Raw genomic sequence first — 13,206 nt, forward strand, 5'->3', positions numbered from 1 at the left:
TGGACACCTCAAAAAACTAAACAATTTCTCTATTTGAGTTTTTAATATGTGACCTTTGTATAGGATGATGGGACATAATGGGTTAATAGCAGATAAGCCACTGTAGAAGAAAAGATTAGTGAGCTCGAATACATAGAAATTGTGGCTATTTCAAATGATGCATAGGTTGGAAAGACTGAAACAATAGTAGTACATCAATGAACTGTCTGTCGGGTGATGTCAGGTGGTCTGAGATACATGTAAGTAGAATCCCAGTAGAAGGGAGGGCAACAGGCAAACTATTAGAAGAAATAATGATTGAAAATCTTCTATGTTTAGTGAAAACTATAAACCCACAGATCTAAGAAGTCAATGAGCATGAAGTAGAAGAAACATTAAAGATGCAAAACAAGGCTCATCATAATTGAATTTCTGGAAACCAGTGATACTGAAAGAAAATCTTTTGAGGAATCTGAGGTTAAAAAGAAACATTATAAATAGAGAGGTTTTTGTTTTTGCCATCCTGGGAATCAAATCCAGGGCCTCACACATGCCAGATAAGCACTCTATCCCTGAGCTACACCCCCAACCCTGAACAGAAATACAGATAAAGATTACCACAGAACTTTTCTTAGAAGCTGTGGGCCATAAGAAAGTAAGAGTTACATCTTAAAATTTTTTTTAAAAAAATTTTTAGTTGTAGATGGGGCTGAGGACATACTCTGTTGGTGGAGTGCTTGCCTTGCATGCACAAGGCCCTGGGGTCAATCTCCAGCAAAAAAAAAAAAAAAAAAAAAAAAATTGTAGATGGACATAGTACCTTTGTTTTACTTATTTATGTGGTGCTGAGGATCGAACCCAGTGCCCCACACATGCGAGGCAAGTGCTCTACCACTGAGTCACAACCCCAGCCCTGGAGTTACATCTTTAAAGTAATGAAAGAAAAATATTTATTAAATCAGCATTCTATTCCTTTTGAAAATACTTTTCAGAAAGAAGTGACTTTTTCTTGTGTTTTCTTAATTATGTTAAATATACATAACATTTTATCATCATAACCATTCTTTTTTAAAAAATATTTTTTAGTTGTAGTTGGACTACAACTTTATTTATTTATTTTTATGTGGTGCTGAGGATCGAACCCAGGACCTCATATGTGCTAGGCAAGCGCTCTGCCACTGAGCCACAACCCCAGCCCCATCATAATCATTCATAAGTGTACAGTTCTGTGACGTTAAGTGCATGCATATTTTCCTGCAACCATCAGTATAATTCATTTCTAGACTCTTTTTTTCATTTCCCAACTGGAACATTCTGCCCATTAAACAATTAACTGTTATGATTAACCATTGTAACACCAACTCCTCATTTCCCTACCCCAAGCCTATGACAACTGCTACTCTACTTTTTGTCTGTGTGAATTCGACTACTCTAAGTACCTTCAAATAAACAATCATACAGTTCTTTTGTGACTGGCTTAGCTTTTTTTAGCCTAATGTCTTCAAGATTCATTCACATTTTATCATATACCATAATTTTCTTCCTTTTTAAGATTAAATAATATCCTAACATATATACATATATATGTTAGGATATTATTTAATACACACACACACACACATACCAAATTTGTTCATCCATTCATTTGTTGATGGTCATGTTTGGGTTGCTTCCTTATTTTGGTTTGTTGTGAATAATGCTGTGTGAATGTGGATGTATAGATATTTGTTTGAGTCCATTCATAAATTCTTTGTGTACAGAGAAGCTTGAAAACAGTACCCTGTAGTGAGGTAAATAATGTATCAAAACTGACACAGGTGACACAGATGATGTTCAAGAAGTCAGAGATACAGATAACACAGAAATATCAACATGAAACTTAAAAAGATGAAAAAATACCTGAGAAGAAAAATATACCAGATGAGATTAAAGGCAAATTTGACATTGCTGGAAAAATGACTAATAAACTTGAAGAAACAGCAAGGAAACCATCCAGAATGAAACACACAGAGAAAAAAATAATTTTAAGAATTAGAAAGCATCAGCGAAGTGTAGGGTACCTTCAAACAGCCACATGGATGAGGGATTAAAGTTCCTGAGGGAAGCAGGACACAGATAAGTATGTGTCAGGAAAAAATGGCTAAAAGCCTTCTAGACTTAATGAAACCAGAAGCCTATAGATCAAAGAAATTAAATGAATTCCAAGTGTAAGAAATATAAAATGATACCAAGGTATGTCATTGTCAAATTGCTGAATGCAATTATTAAAAGGAAAATCTTAAAAGTGGCCAGAGACTTGGTCATGTTATATGCAGAGGAGCAAAGATTAAGATGTAAGCAAGGAGCCAGATGTGGTGGTGCTTGCCTATAATCCCAGCAGCTTGGCAGGCTGAGGCAGGAGGATTGCAAGTTGGCCAGCTTCAGTAACTTGGCAAGGCCCTAAGTGACTTAGAAAGACTGTCTCAAAACACAAATAAAAAGGGCTGTGGCTGAGTGGTGAAGCATCCCTGGGTTCAATCCCTGGTACAACAAACAAACAAACAAATAAACAAAACTAATGCAAGCAAAGAAACAGTGGAGAAGCATCTTTAAAGTATAGAAAGATGAAAAGGATTAACCTAGAATTCTTTACTGTGAAAACAGATTTCAAAAACAAAGATGAAATAAACAATTTTCAAATACACAAAAGCTGAATGAATGCACCACTAATATACCCCATCTAGAAGAAAATTAAGTTCTCCTTTATTCAGTAGGAAAATAATACTCAGTGCAGATAGCAGATTTACGTAAAAGGAAGAAGTGTACCATAAGTAACGAATACTTAAAACTTTTTTTCGTTATTAGTTAAATTACCTTAAATGATAGTTGACTGAAATAAAAATATTAAGTTATTATAGGTTATAACATAAAAGTAAAATGCATGTTAACAATAACCTAATGGCAGGGAGGGAGAAATGGAAGTGTACTATAACAATTTTTTGCTGTACATGAAGTATATATAAATCTACTCAAAGTATATATAAATAATTTAAAGATGGTATACTGTGACAGAGAAGCCACTAAAAAAGCTAAATACATAGTTGTTTGTAACTAATAATCCAAAAAGGGACATAAAATGAAATCACCAGTATAATCCAGCAAAAACCAAGAAAAGGTTAAAAAGGAAAGACCGGATAGCACAAAGAAAATGAAGAGTAAAATGATAGACTCAAATTAACTGTATGAAAAATCACATTAAATGTAAATATTCTACTTAAATTGCAAGAAGTAAAATCAAGAATCAATAAATGGGATGGTATCAAACTAAAAACTAAACAGCAAAGGAAACAATCAAGAACATGAAGAGAGATCTTACAGGATGAGAGAGAATCTTTGCCACCTGCACCTCAAATAGAGCATTAATCTGAAGGATATACAAAGAATTTGAAAACCTTAATAATAATAACTTAAAAACCCATATAGCTCAGTCAATAAATGGGCAAAGGAACTGAACAGGCACTTCACAGAAAAAGAAATATAATCGGTCAACAAATATATGAAAAAATGTTCAACATTTCTAGCAATTAGAGAAATGCAGATTAAAACTACACTGAGGTCTGGAGTTGTAGCTCAGTGGCATAGTATTTGCCTAGCATGTGTGAGGCACAAGGTTCAATCCTCAATACCACATAAAAATAAATAAAGACATTTTGTCCATTTACAGCTACAAAAAATTAAAAAAAAACCACTTGAGACTTCATCTCTAGTCAGAATGGCAATTATCAAGAATACAAGTAACAATAAATGTTGTTGAGGATGTGGGGAAAAAGGTACACGCATACATGGCTGGTGGGACTGAAAATTGGTGCAACCACTCTTGAGAGCACTATGAAGATTCCTCAGAAAACTTGGATGGAACTACCATTTGACCAGGAAAACTTTTTATTTTCAGCTGTCCCGTTCCTGATCATATACCCAAAGGACATAAAATCAGTATACTGTAGTGATGCAGCCACATTAATGTTTGTAGCAGCTTGATTTACAATAGCCAAGCTATGGAACCAACCTAGGTGCCCTTCATCATATGAATGGATAAAGAAAATATGGTATATATACACAGTGGAAGATCACTGAGCCATAAAGAAGAATGAAATTATGGCATTTACCAGTATATGGATGGAACTGGAGAATATTATGCTAACTGAAATAAGCCCATCCAAAAAATATCAAAGGGCAAATTTTCTCTCTATGTCGATGCTAATACACAGTAAGATGGGGAAAAAATAGAAGTTCATTGGATTAGACAAAGGGGAATGAAGGGAAGGAGGCAGGGGAATAGGAAAGACAGTGGAATGAATCAGAAATAATTTTCCTGTGTTTATATATGAATACATGAGCAGTGAAACTCCATGTGATGTACAAACAAAAGAATGGGATCCTGATTAGAATAAGCTAACTCTATGTATGCATATTATGTCACATACATACTACGTGATATATATCTAAAAAAAACAAATTAAAAAAATGTAAATAGTCTAAACACCCCAATTTAAAGGTTGATATTTTCAGATTGTATAAAACAGCAAGATCCATCTGTATGCTTTCCTATAAGAAATATTTTAAATACAAACACAATCAGATTAAAAGAATAGAAAAAATTCAGCATGGTAACCTAAAAAGAAATTTGAAGTGGTTCCAAGTAGATTTTAGAGCAAGGACATTAACAGAGATAAAGAAGTTTATTTTAGTAATTTCTCTCAATAATTGATAGAGAAAAACAGACAAAGTCTCCAAAGATATGGTAGACCTGACATTGCTTTTATCACACACCCTACCTAAGAAGAGCAGAGTACACGTTTGTTCATAAGTTCATACATATCATTTACCAAGATGACACTTTTGTAGGCCATGAAACAATTCTTAGTTCAAAAAGATCCAAGTCATAAAAAGAATGTTTTATGATTACAATGAAATTATAAGTCATTAGCAGAATGATCCTTTGAAAACCCCCAAATATTTAGAAATTAAGTAACACACAAACAGCTCATGATTATAAAAGGAGAAATGAAGAGGAAAATTAGAAAGTATTTTAAACTGAATGATAATGTCAATATGACATATTAGAAGATATCACTATACTAGCTAGCACTTGGCTTTGGAAATTTATAGCACTGAATGTCAGAAAAGAGGAAAGTTCTCAAATAAACGATTTCAGCTTTCACCTTAAGAAGAAGAGCAAATTAATCCCAGAGGAAGCCAAAGAAAATAGGTAACCTAAATAGCTTTATATGTATTAAAAAAATAGACATTTTAGTTAAAATCTTCTCACAAAAAACTTCAGATTTAGATAGTTTAATTGATTAATTTTTAACAAACACTTATGGAAAAAATGCCAATTTTATAAAACATAATTAAAATACTGGAGCAAATTAAAATATTGAAGCAATATGTAATCCTAGTGAGTTGGGAGGCTGAGGCAGGAGGATCATAAATTTGAGGATCTAAGTAACTTCAGTGAGACCTTGTCTCAAAATGAAGAATAAATAAATACTGGGAATGTAGCTCAGTGGTAGAGCACCCCTGGGTTCAAGCCACAGTACCAAAAAAAAAAAAAAAAAAAAAAAAGAAAGTAGGACATAAGAGCAATATACAAAACCCAATTGTGGCCGAGCACAGTGGCGCCTGCCTGTAATCCAGTGGGTTTGGAGGCTGAGCCAGCCTCAGCAATGGTCAGTCTCTAATAAAATACAAAAGAGGGCTGGGGATATGGCTCAGTGGTTGAGTGCCCCTGAGTTCAATCCTCGGTACCAGAAAAACCCCCCAAAAAAACCCAAACCAATTTTATTTCTATGAATATTTTCAGTAGCATCAAAAGGTGAAATACATATAGGCAAATCTAACAATATGTTAAAGAATATTAAGAACAAAACATTTCTAAGAGGGGCTGGAGTTGTGGCTCGGTGGTTGAGCACTTGACTAGCATGCGTGAGGCACTGGATTCGATCCTCAGCACCACATAAAACAAATAAAGATATTGTGTTCACCCAAAACTAAAAAATAAATATTAAAAAAAATTAAAAAAAATTGCTAAGAGAAATTAAACTGCCTAAATAAATAGAGAATTATGACTGGTTCTCATTATTCATGGACTTCTTCTTTGTGAATTGGCTTCCTCATTAAAATTTATTTGTAATCCCCAAATCAATGTTTTTGGTACTTTTGTGGTTGTTTATAGATACTTGCAGAGTGGCAAAGAATTCAAGTCACCTAATGTGCATATGAGGTTGAACAAGTCCACACTCTGCTTCCTTGTTTTAGCTTTCGTATGTAACCAAGTGGCCTTTTCCTGGATTTAGTGTCACATTTGTTGCATTTCTGTGCTTCTTGTTTATTTCTTTGTTTCAAATGACTCTCAGGTGTAGTTTTTAAGTGCTATATAAGTATTCCTAAACCCAAGAAGGCATATGTTAAGGAGTCTTCATTTAGTCACAATATCTGTGTTGTTGGCTATGAATTCAGTATTAATCAACCAAACATATATTTATTTGCAAATATATGAAAGTTGTGTGTGTTTATGTAAAGTAGAGGGTCTTTAAACAGAAACACAAAAAACACATCATTATCTCAATAATGAAAATTAACCATATCTTTTTCATGGGTTGAAAGACTTGGCTTTGTTAAAATGTTGATTGTCACCAAAGTAATCTATAGATTTATACTCCAATCTTTACATGCTGCATTGTCAAAATGGAAAAAATAAATTGCAAGTTAAAACCATTTACCATTATACATCTATTACAATGACTGACGTTAAGAAGATGACCATAACAGTGTTGGTAAGGATACCATATGCTTTTGCAGTGTTTAAATCTCAAGATAGCTTATTGGAAGTTGGAGATTGCAGGCATGACACTTAGGGCCTGCTTTGAATCAGATCCTTGAGCATCTTCTTTCTGTTTTTCAGAATCGTGGTGGCACTGTCAAGACTTTATAAAGGACAAGAGCAATTAGGATTTAAGACATATTATAAACCATTCCCTACTTTTGGTATGGCTTTATAAAGTAATAATATTAAAGTTAAACATGCTCATGTGAAAAAAGTAAAAGAATACTGTATATTGAAATAGAAAGTGAGAATATCCCCAATCCCACTTTTTAAATACATGCACCTTTAAAGAAGATAAAGATACAATCAGAATAATTTGTAACTTTTTAAATTCAGCAATTTGCAGTGTTTTCCCATGTCATTCTATAACCCCAATACCTCTTTTAAGCCCTCTCCTCCTCCTCCTCCTCCTCTTCCTTCTCTCTCTCTCTCTCTCCCCCCCCACTTTCTCCCCCCCCCCCAGCCCCCTCCTTCCTTCCTTCCTTCCTAGGAAATTAACCCAGGGATGCTTTAGCACTGAGCTATATCCCCCAGCCATTTTTATTTTGAGAGATGGTCTGGATAAGTTTCTTAGGGCCTTTGTGGTAAGTTGCTGAGGCTGGCCTCAAACTTGCCTCAGGTTCTCAAGTCACTGGTCACTAAGATTACTGGCTTATACCTCCTGTGCCCAGTTGTTTTAGTTTTTTCAAAGCTGCATAGTCCTAGGGCTGGGGATGTATTTCAGGGGTAAAGTGCTTGCCTGGTATGCAGCAGGCCCTGGATTCAATCCTTAGTTTTAAAAAAAAGGTGGCCTCAAAGCTGCATATCCTTATAGTTTATTTTACCAATCCATTATTGGTGGATAAATTATTATCTTATTTATAATTATTATTACTACAGTCTTGCTTTCTTATTTTAATCTTCCACTTGTATTTATGCCTAGATGTAGAGTTGCTGTTTTAAACTTAGGTACAGTGGAAATTTGAATCAACATTGTACACCAAAAATTAGCACTAATTTATGTTTGCATCATTAAGGTTTGCAACCGTTTCCTGACATCCTTGCCAGTACTTACATGATATTTAAAAAAAAAACTTATGATAATGCACTGTACATTTTAAAAAAGCTAGAAGAAAGAATTTTGAAAGTTTTTACTATAAAGAAATGAAAAATGTTTGAGAAGGTAGAGATACTTAACCTGATTTAAATATTATACAACACATACATGTATTGGAAACATCATATTACTCCATGACTAGTTATAATTTTTATGTATCAGTTAAAAATAAATTTAATTCAAAAAACAAAAAAAGGGACTGGGGCTGTAGCTCAGTGGTAGAGCACTTGCTTCACAGGTATGAGGCCCTGGGTTTGGTCTTCAGCACCATAAATAAATAAATAATTAAATAGCCCATCTACAGCTAAAAAAATATTAAAAAAAGAAAAAAATTGCTAGCTATTATATCTCACTGGAGTTCGAATTTTTATTTCTTTAATTCTTTTTTTTGGAACAGTTAGGTTTTCTCAGTAAATTATGTGATTTGGAGCTGGGGATGTAGCTTAGTGGTAAGCACTTAAAAAAAAAGGGAAACTAAAACATTATATGGATTGTGTATACATTTTCCCTTTTTTCTTTGGCTTTAAAAAACACTGATTTATGTTATTTTTATATTTTATAATTGTTAACAGTTTGTCTTCATCTGTTACCAGTATTTCCATAGATTGTTTCTTAGTGTTATTTATCGTGTGTTCTGCTTTGCCAAAATGTTACATCTTTATGTTGTTAATTATAATTTTTTTCTTTTGTACCTTCTATGTTTCTTGTCTTTAACACCTTCTATATTATAGGACTATGAAATATAGCTAGTCCAATTTTTTTGTGTGCTTTTGTGGTATTTTGTATTTTAATACTTTTGGAATTTATTTTTGTGTTTATGTGAGATAGGAACTTAAATTTTTTCCTGGTAGGTAAATGTTATAATAGAGTAGTTCAACACCTAAATAGTTCAGCAGTGATTTTGCTTGGGCAGCCTTAAGTTAAGGTTTAATTTAGTTACAATGTTTGTTTTAGTTATAGCCGTGGACAGAGAGTAGCATTTCTTGTAGAAGGCAAGAGTCTGTGGAAGACAAATTCCTTTATTTTTTGTCTTAAATTTTTTTTTCCCTTGGAGATTAGGGTGATTTTCTTCTAATAGAAGAGAGAGAGGAGAGTCGGGAAAGAGATATAAAAACTGTGTCCAAATCACTTCTAGGAATAGGGATAGAAATAGACTCTTCTCTAGAGAAATATACTTTGGAAGAGGAGGTAGGAGTTCTGGTTTAGGAAACTTTTGGAGTTGTAGTGAATTCTAATTACATTTTCCCCCCATTATTGCCTTCCATTCATTTTGTATTGTGTTAAATGTTCTGCTTGCATTTGTCAAATATGATGTTTTCTGTGCTTTTCCCCTTGTCTTTGAAAAGCGTGACTTTCATCTTGCCTTGGTAGATTCCTGCTTTCCTTAACTAACCTGACTGCCACCTCTTAAAACCTTATTTTCTACACTCCTTTTCATGAGGATTCCTTATAACAGCCTTATTACAGCACTGAAAATACTGTAAATTATTGTATGTGTCTACTTTAAGTGTCTTTTTTCTTCTCGGAGAGTATGAGCTCCTTTGGATACAGATAATTTGCTTGTTCATTGAAAACTGTGAGCTACATTATTTCGGTATAGTTTAAAGATTCAAGTCCCAGAGAGTCCAAGACATGTTGTAGAGATATAAAAGTAGAGTACATCTAAAAAAATAGAATGTATCTATGCTTTTGTTGGATATGCATTTACTGTTGGTATCAGTGTTTCTTATCCAATTTATGGCAAGTTACATGTAAATAAATTTCAGATCAATAAAGATAGAATATTCCCTTATACACATATGAAAAATCTTAAGTGTAATTCATATAATACTTGGGAATTTTCATGGAAAACAACATTAGGCATATGTGATATACCAGGAAAAATAATAACACATGCTTTTCACATATATTCAAGAAGTACATTTCTATGAATAAAATGAATTTATCCTAACAGAACATTTTAGTTCAAAATATTTGTAATAGGGAGACATGAAAAACATTTGTATAGCTTTCTTAATAGTTTTAGTATTTGATGATAGCATGTTTTAATAAATACTTATTATCACAATAACAGTGGATTCTTTTTTTTGAGAGAGTGAGAGAGGAGAGAGAGTGAGAGAGAGAGAGAGAGAGAGAGAGAGAGAATTTTTTTAATATTTATTTTTTAGTTCTCGGTGGACACAACATCTTTGTTGGTATGTGGTGCTGAGGATCGAACCCGGGCCGCATGCATGCCAGGCGAGCGCGCTACCGCTTGAGCCACATCTCCAGCCCCAATAACAGTGGATTCTTAATTATAGTTAACAGTGTCTTATATCATTTTATTCAACCTATACAATCATCTAATAAGATAAAAACAACTACTATCCCTATTTTACTATATAGAAAGTGAGATTTAAGATATAAGTTCTTTCTTTCTTTCTTTCTTTTTTTTTTTTGGTACCAGGAAGTGAATTCAGGTGCACTCAGTCACTGAGCCACATCCTCAGCCCTATTTTATATTTTGTTTTGAGATAGTGTCTCACTGAGTTGTTTAGTGCCTTGCCATTGCTGAGACTGGCTTTGAACTTGTGATCCTCCTGTCCCAGCCTCCTGTATCCAGCTAGGATTTAAGTTCTTCCTTAAGGTCATATAGATATCAGTAAGTGACAGAGATATCCAAAACATGCTCTTTACCAGAAGAGGAAATCAACAACCCAGTTGTTCTCTCCAAATGGGAGAGTCTTAGATAATGAAATCCATTATTATCAGTTTTATTTACTTGTAAGTAGGCTCTTGCTTACCAGCTACCCAATGAATTTGAAGCTTACTTCAAAATAACTTCAGGGATAACTTAGGTTTCTTGAAAATGTCTATCTACATAAAATTGTTTCTCATTTTTTGCAGTGTTAACTTTTCTAAAATGTTATATATAAATTAAATCTATCATTCTCTCTCTCTCTGTTTCTCTCTCTCTCTCTCTCTCTCTCTCTCTCTTTTGTCTCTGTATGTGATACTGAGGATTGAACCCAGGGCCACAAACACTCTTGCAGGTGCTCTACCGTTGAGCTATACTCCTCAGCTCTATATCTCCATTTTTATAGAGCAATTTGTTTTATAATTTGTAGATGCTTTATCCAAATTTTGGTATAATTCTAAAACTATTGCTGTATCATTAAGCTCTGTCAAATAGTTAATACTAATAAATAGGGAAACAGCTATTTAGAATAAAGTTTTAATCATTTTGTAAAGGAAAACATTACAACTACAGTTATTTTCCCATCAATTAACTTTAAATATTTTGGATTTTAATTATGAAGCTTTATCAAAGCAAGATCTTGGGCTAAGGATGTAGTTCAGTGGTAGAGTACTTGCCTAGAATGTGCAAGATATTGGGTTTGATCCCTAGAACTGCAAAAACAAAACAAAGCAATGTAGGTTCTTAGACCAAAATATCAAACATTAAAATGCTTTGTTGGATTCATGTTAATTTTATGAATACAGAATTAAAATTAGTGGAATATAAGTTATACAGCATGTTATTAGCACTTCCTTAAAACGATTTAGATCAATTTATTTTTTAAATCAAAAAAGGCTCATGTGACTATAAATGTACCATCTTATTCACTTTTTTAGAGGGGGTGGTTTGCTGGGGATTGAACCCAGGGGAACACTTGACTAAATCCCCAGCCTTTTTTATTTTTAGATAGGATCTCCCTAAGTTGTTCAGCTGGACTTAAACTTGTGATGCTTCTACCTCAGCCTCCCTAGTCACTGGGATTAGAAGTGTGCACCACCACACTGGCTTAATCACTTTTTTAAAAAATATATTTATTTTTTAGGTGTAGATGGACGCAACACAATGCCTTTTTTTAATGTAGTGCTGAGGTTTGAACCCGGGTCCTGCCTGTGCTAGGCGAGCACTCTACTGCTGAGCCACAATCCCAGCCCCATTAATCACTTTTTAATATATTTAAAACTTGTACAATTAAGCATTTTCTTACTATAAAATTTTACATTATGCCAGCTATGCTCTGATATTTTTGCATCAGATGAATATACAGCATTATTGAATTTTGAAAATTGTACATTAGTAGTATAACTGTTGTTCCAGTATTAAATGAAATAGGTTGATTTTTACCAGATTTTCAATATTTTCTCATTTTTAGCAAAAAAAAAAAGTCATTCTATTTTTGCTTTTTGATGCTCAATAAGCCATGCTATTTGTTGCACTTGAGTATTTCATATCATGGTAAGCAAGAACTAAAATTGATTATGGCTGCAGGTCACCAAATTTTCCATGATAACCAATTTTCCAAATTGAACACACAATGGATTAAGTAAAATGTGGGTTTTCTCAACTTCTCTTGTCTTTTTTCTTTGTACTATTCCCCAAAGAAATAATTGCTAGTTTTTTTTTTTTTTTGGGCAGACACTAAAAATAGTTAATTATAAATTCAGCTGTCAGCTGTATTGGTTCTACACTTGGTTACTTAGATTTTTCTCTCTTTTTTACTTAGGCCTTATCAGGTATTTATGTAGTTGTCTTGTAGAATAGTTTCTTTTTTTTAAAAAAACTTTATTTTATTTACTTATTTTTATATGGTGTTGAGTATTAAACCCAGTGCCTCATATGTGCTAGGCAACTGCTGTACTACTGAGCCACAACCCCAGCCCATAAAATAGTTTCTTTTTTTTAAATTTTTTTTTTTAGTTGTAGATGGACAATACCTTTATTTATTTATCTTTATGTGGTGCTGAGGCTCGATCCCAGTGCCTTGCGCTTGCTAGGCGAGCACTCTACCACTGAGCCACAATCTCAGCCCCCAAATAGTTTCTTAATCATAATGTTCATGATCAAGTCATTGTAGTAAATTATTGGTTTAAGAGTAATTAGGAATTTAAAAGAATACTGTTTTTTCACACTAATCTTTGCCATAGAAAGTTTGAGGATGAAGTTCTTAAAATCAGCAATTTCTGTTTATTTTGTGTATTATCCATACATTGTGCCTATAGTTTATTTAAGTAAACTTGCATGTTTAATAGCTAGGTTTTAGAATTTTTATTGGCATTGATCAATGGGAGATGAAAGGAAAACTGAAAATTAGTTAAATCTGTCTATAAATGAGATGAAGAAAAATATAGGCTAAAATAATATAATATTAGAAAAATATTCTGAAGCTATAATAGTACCTTATATTTGCAGTATAGTTTAGAAAACCATACTATACTTTTTAAAATCTTAAACTCACAATAAAATTGCGAATTAAGTAGGGTAGCTTTCTTA

At 33.3% G+C, this 13,206-nt stretch overlaps 1 protein-coding gene across 9 annotated transcripts in view; it reads left to right on the forward strand.

Annotated features, from left to right (window-relative positions):
- Positions 1-13,206, forward strand: part of Stau2 (staufen double-stranded RNA binding protein 2) — a 305,213-nt gene that overhangs the window by 19,695 nt on the left and 272,312 nt on the right. For 6 of the 9 annotated variants that reach the window (XM_026397277.2, XM_026397278.2, XM_026397283.2 and 3 more), the window contains one exon: positions 6,923-7,005. The exons of the other annotated variants lie outside the window; for them this stretch is intronic. The gene's annotated coding sequence lies outside the window, so the exon portion shown is untranslated. The remainder of the gene's footprint in view (positions 1-6,922; positions 7,006-13,206) is intronic. 9 annotated transcript variants of the gene reach the window in all.

This window comes from Urocitellus parryii, chromosome 7 (genome assembly GCF_045843805.1).
Source record: "Urocitellus parryii isolate mUroPar1 chromosome 7, mUroPar1.hap1, whole genome shotgun sequence".
Taxonomy (NCBI): Eukaryota; Metazoa; Chordata; class Mammalia; order Rodentia; family Sciuridae; genus Urocitellus; species Urocitellus parryii.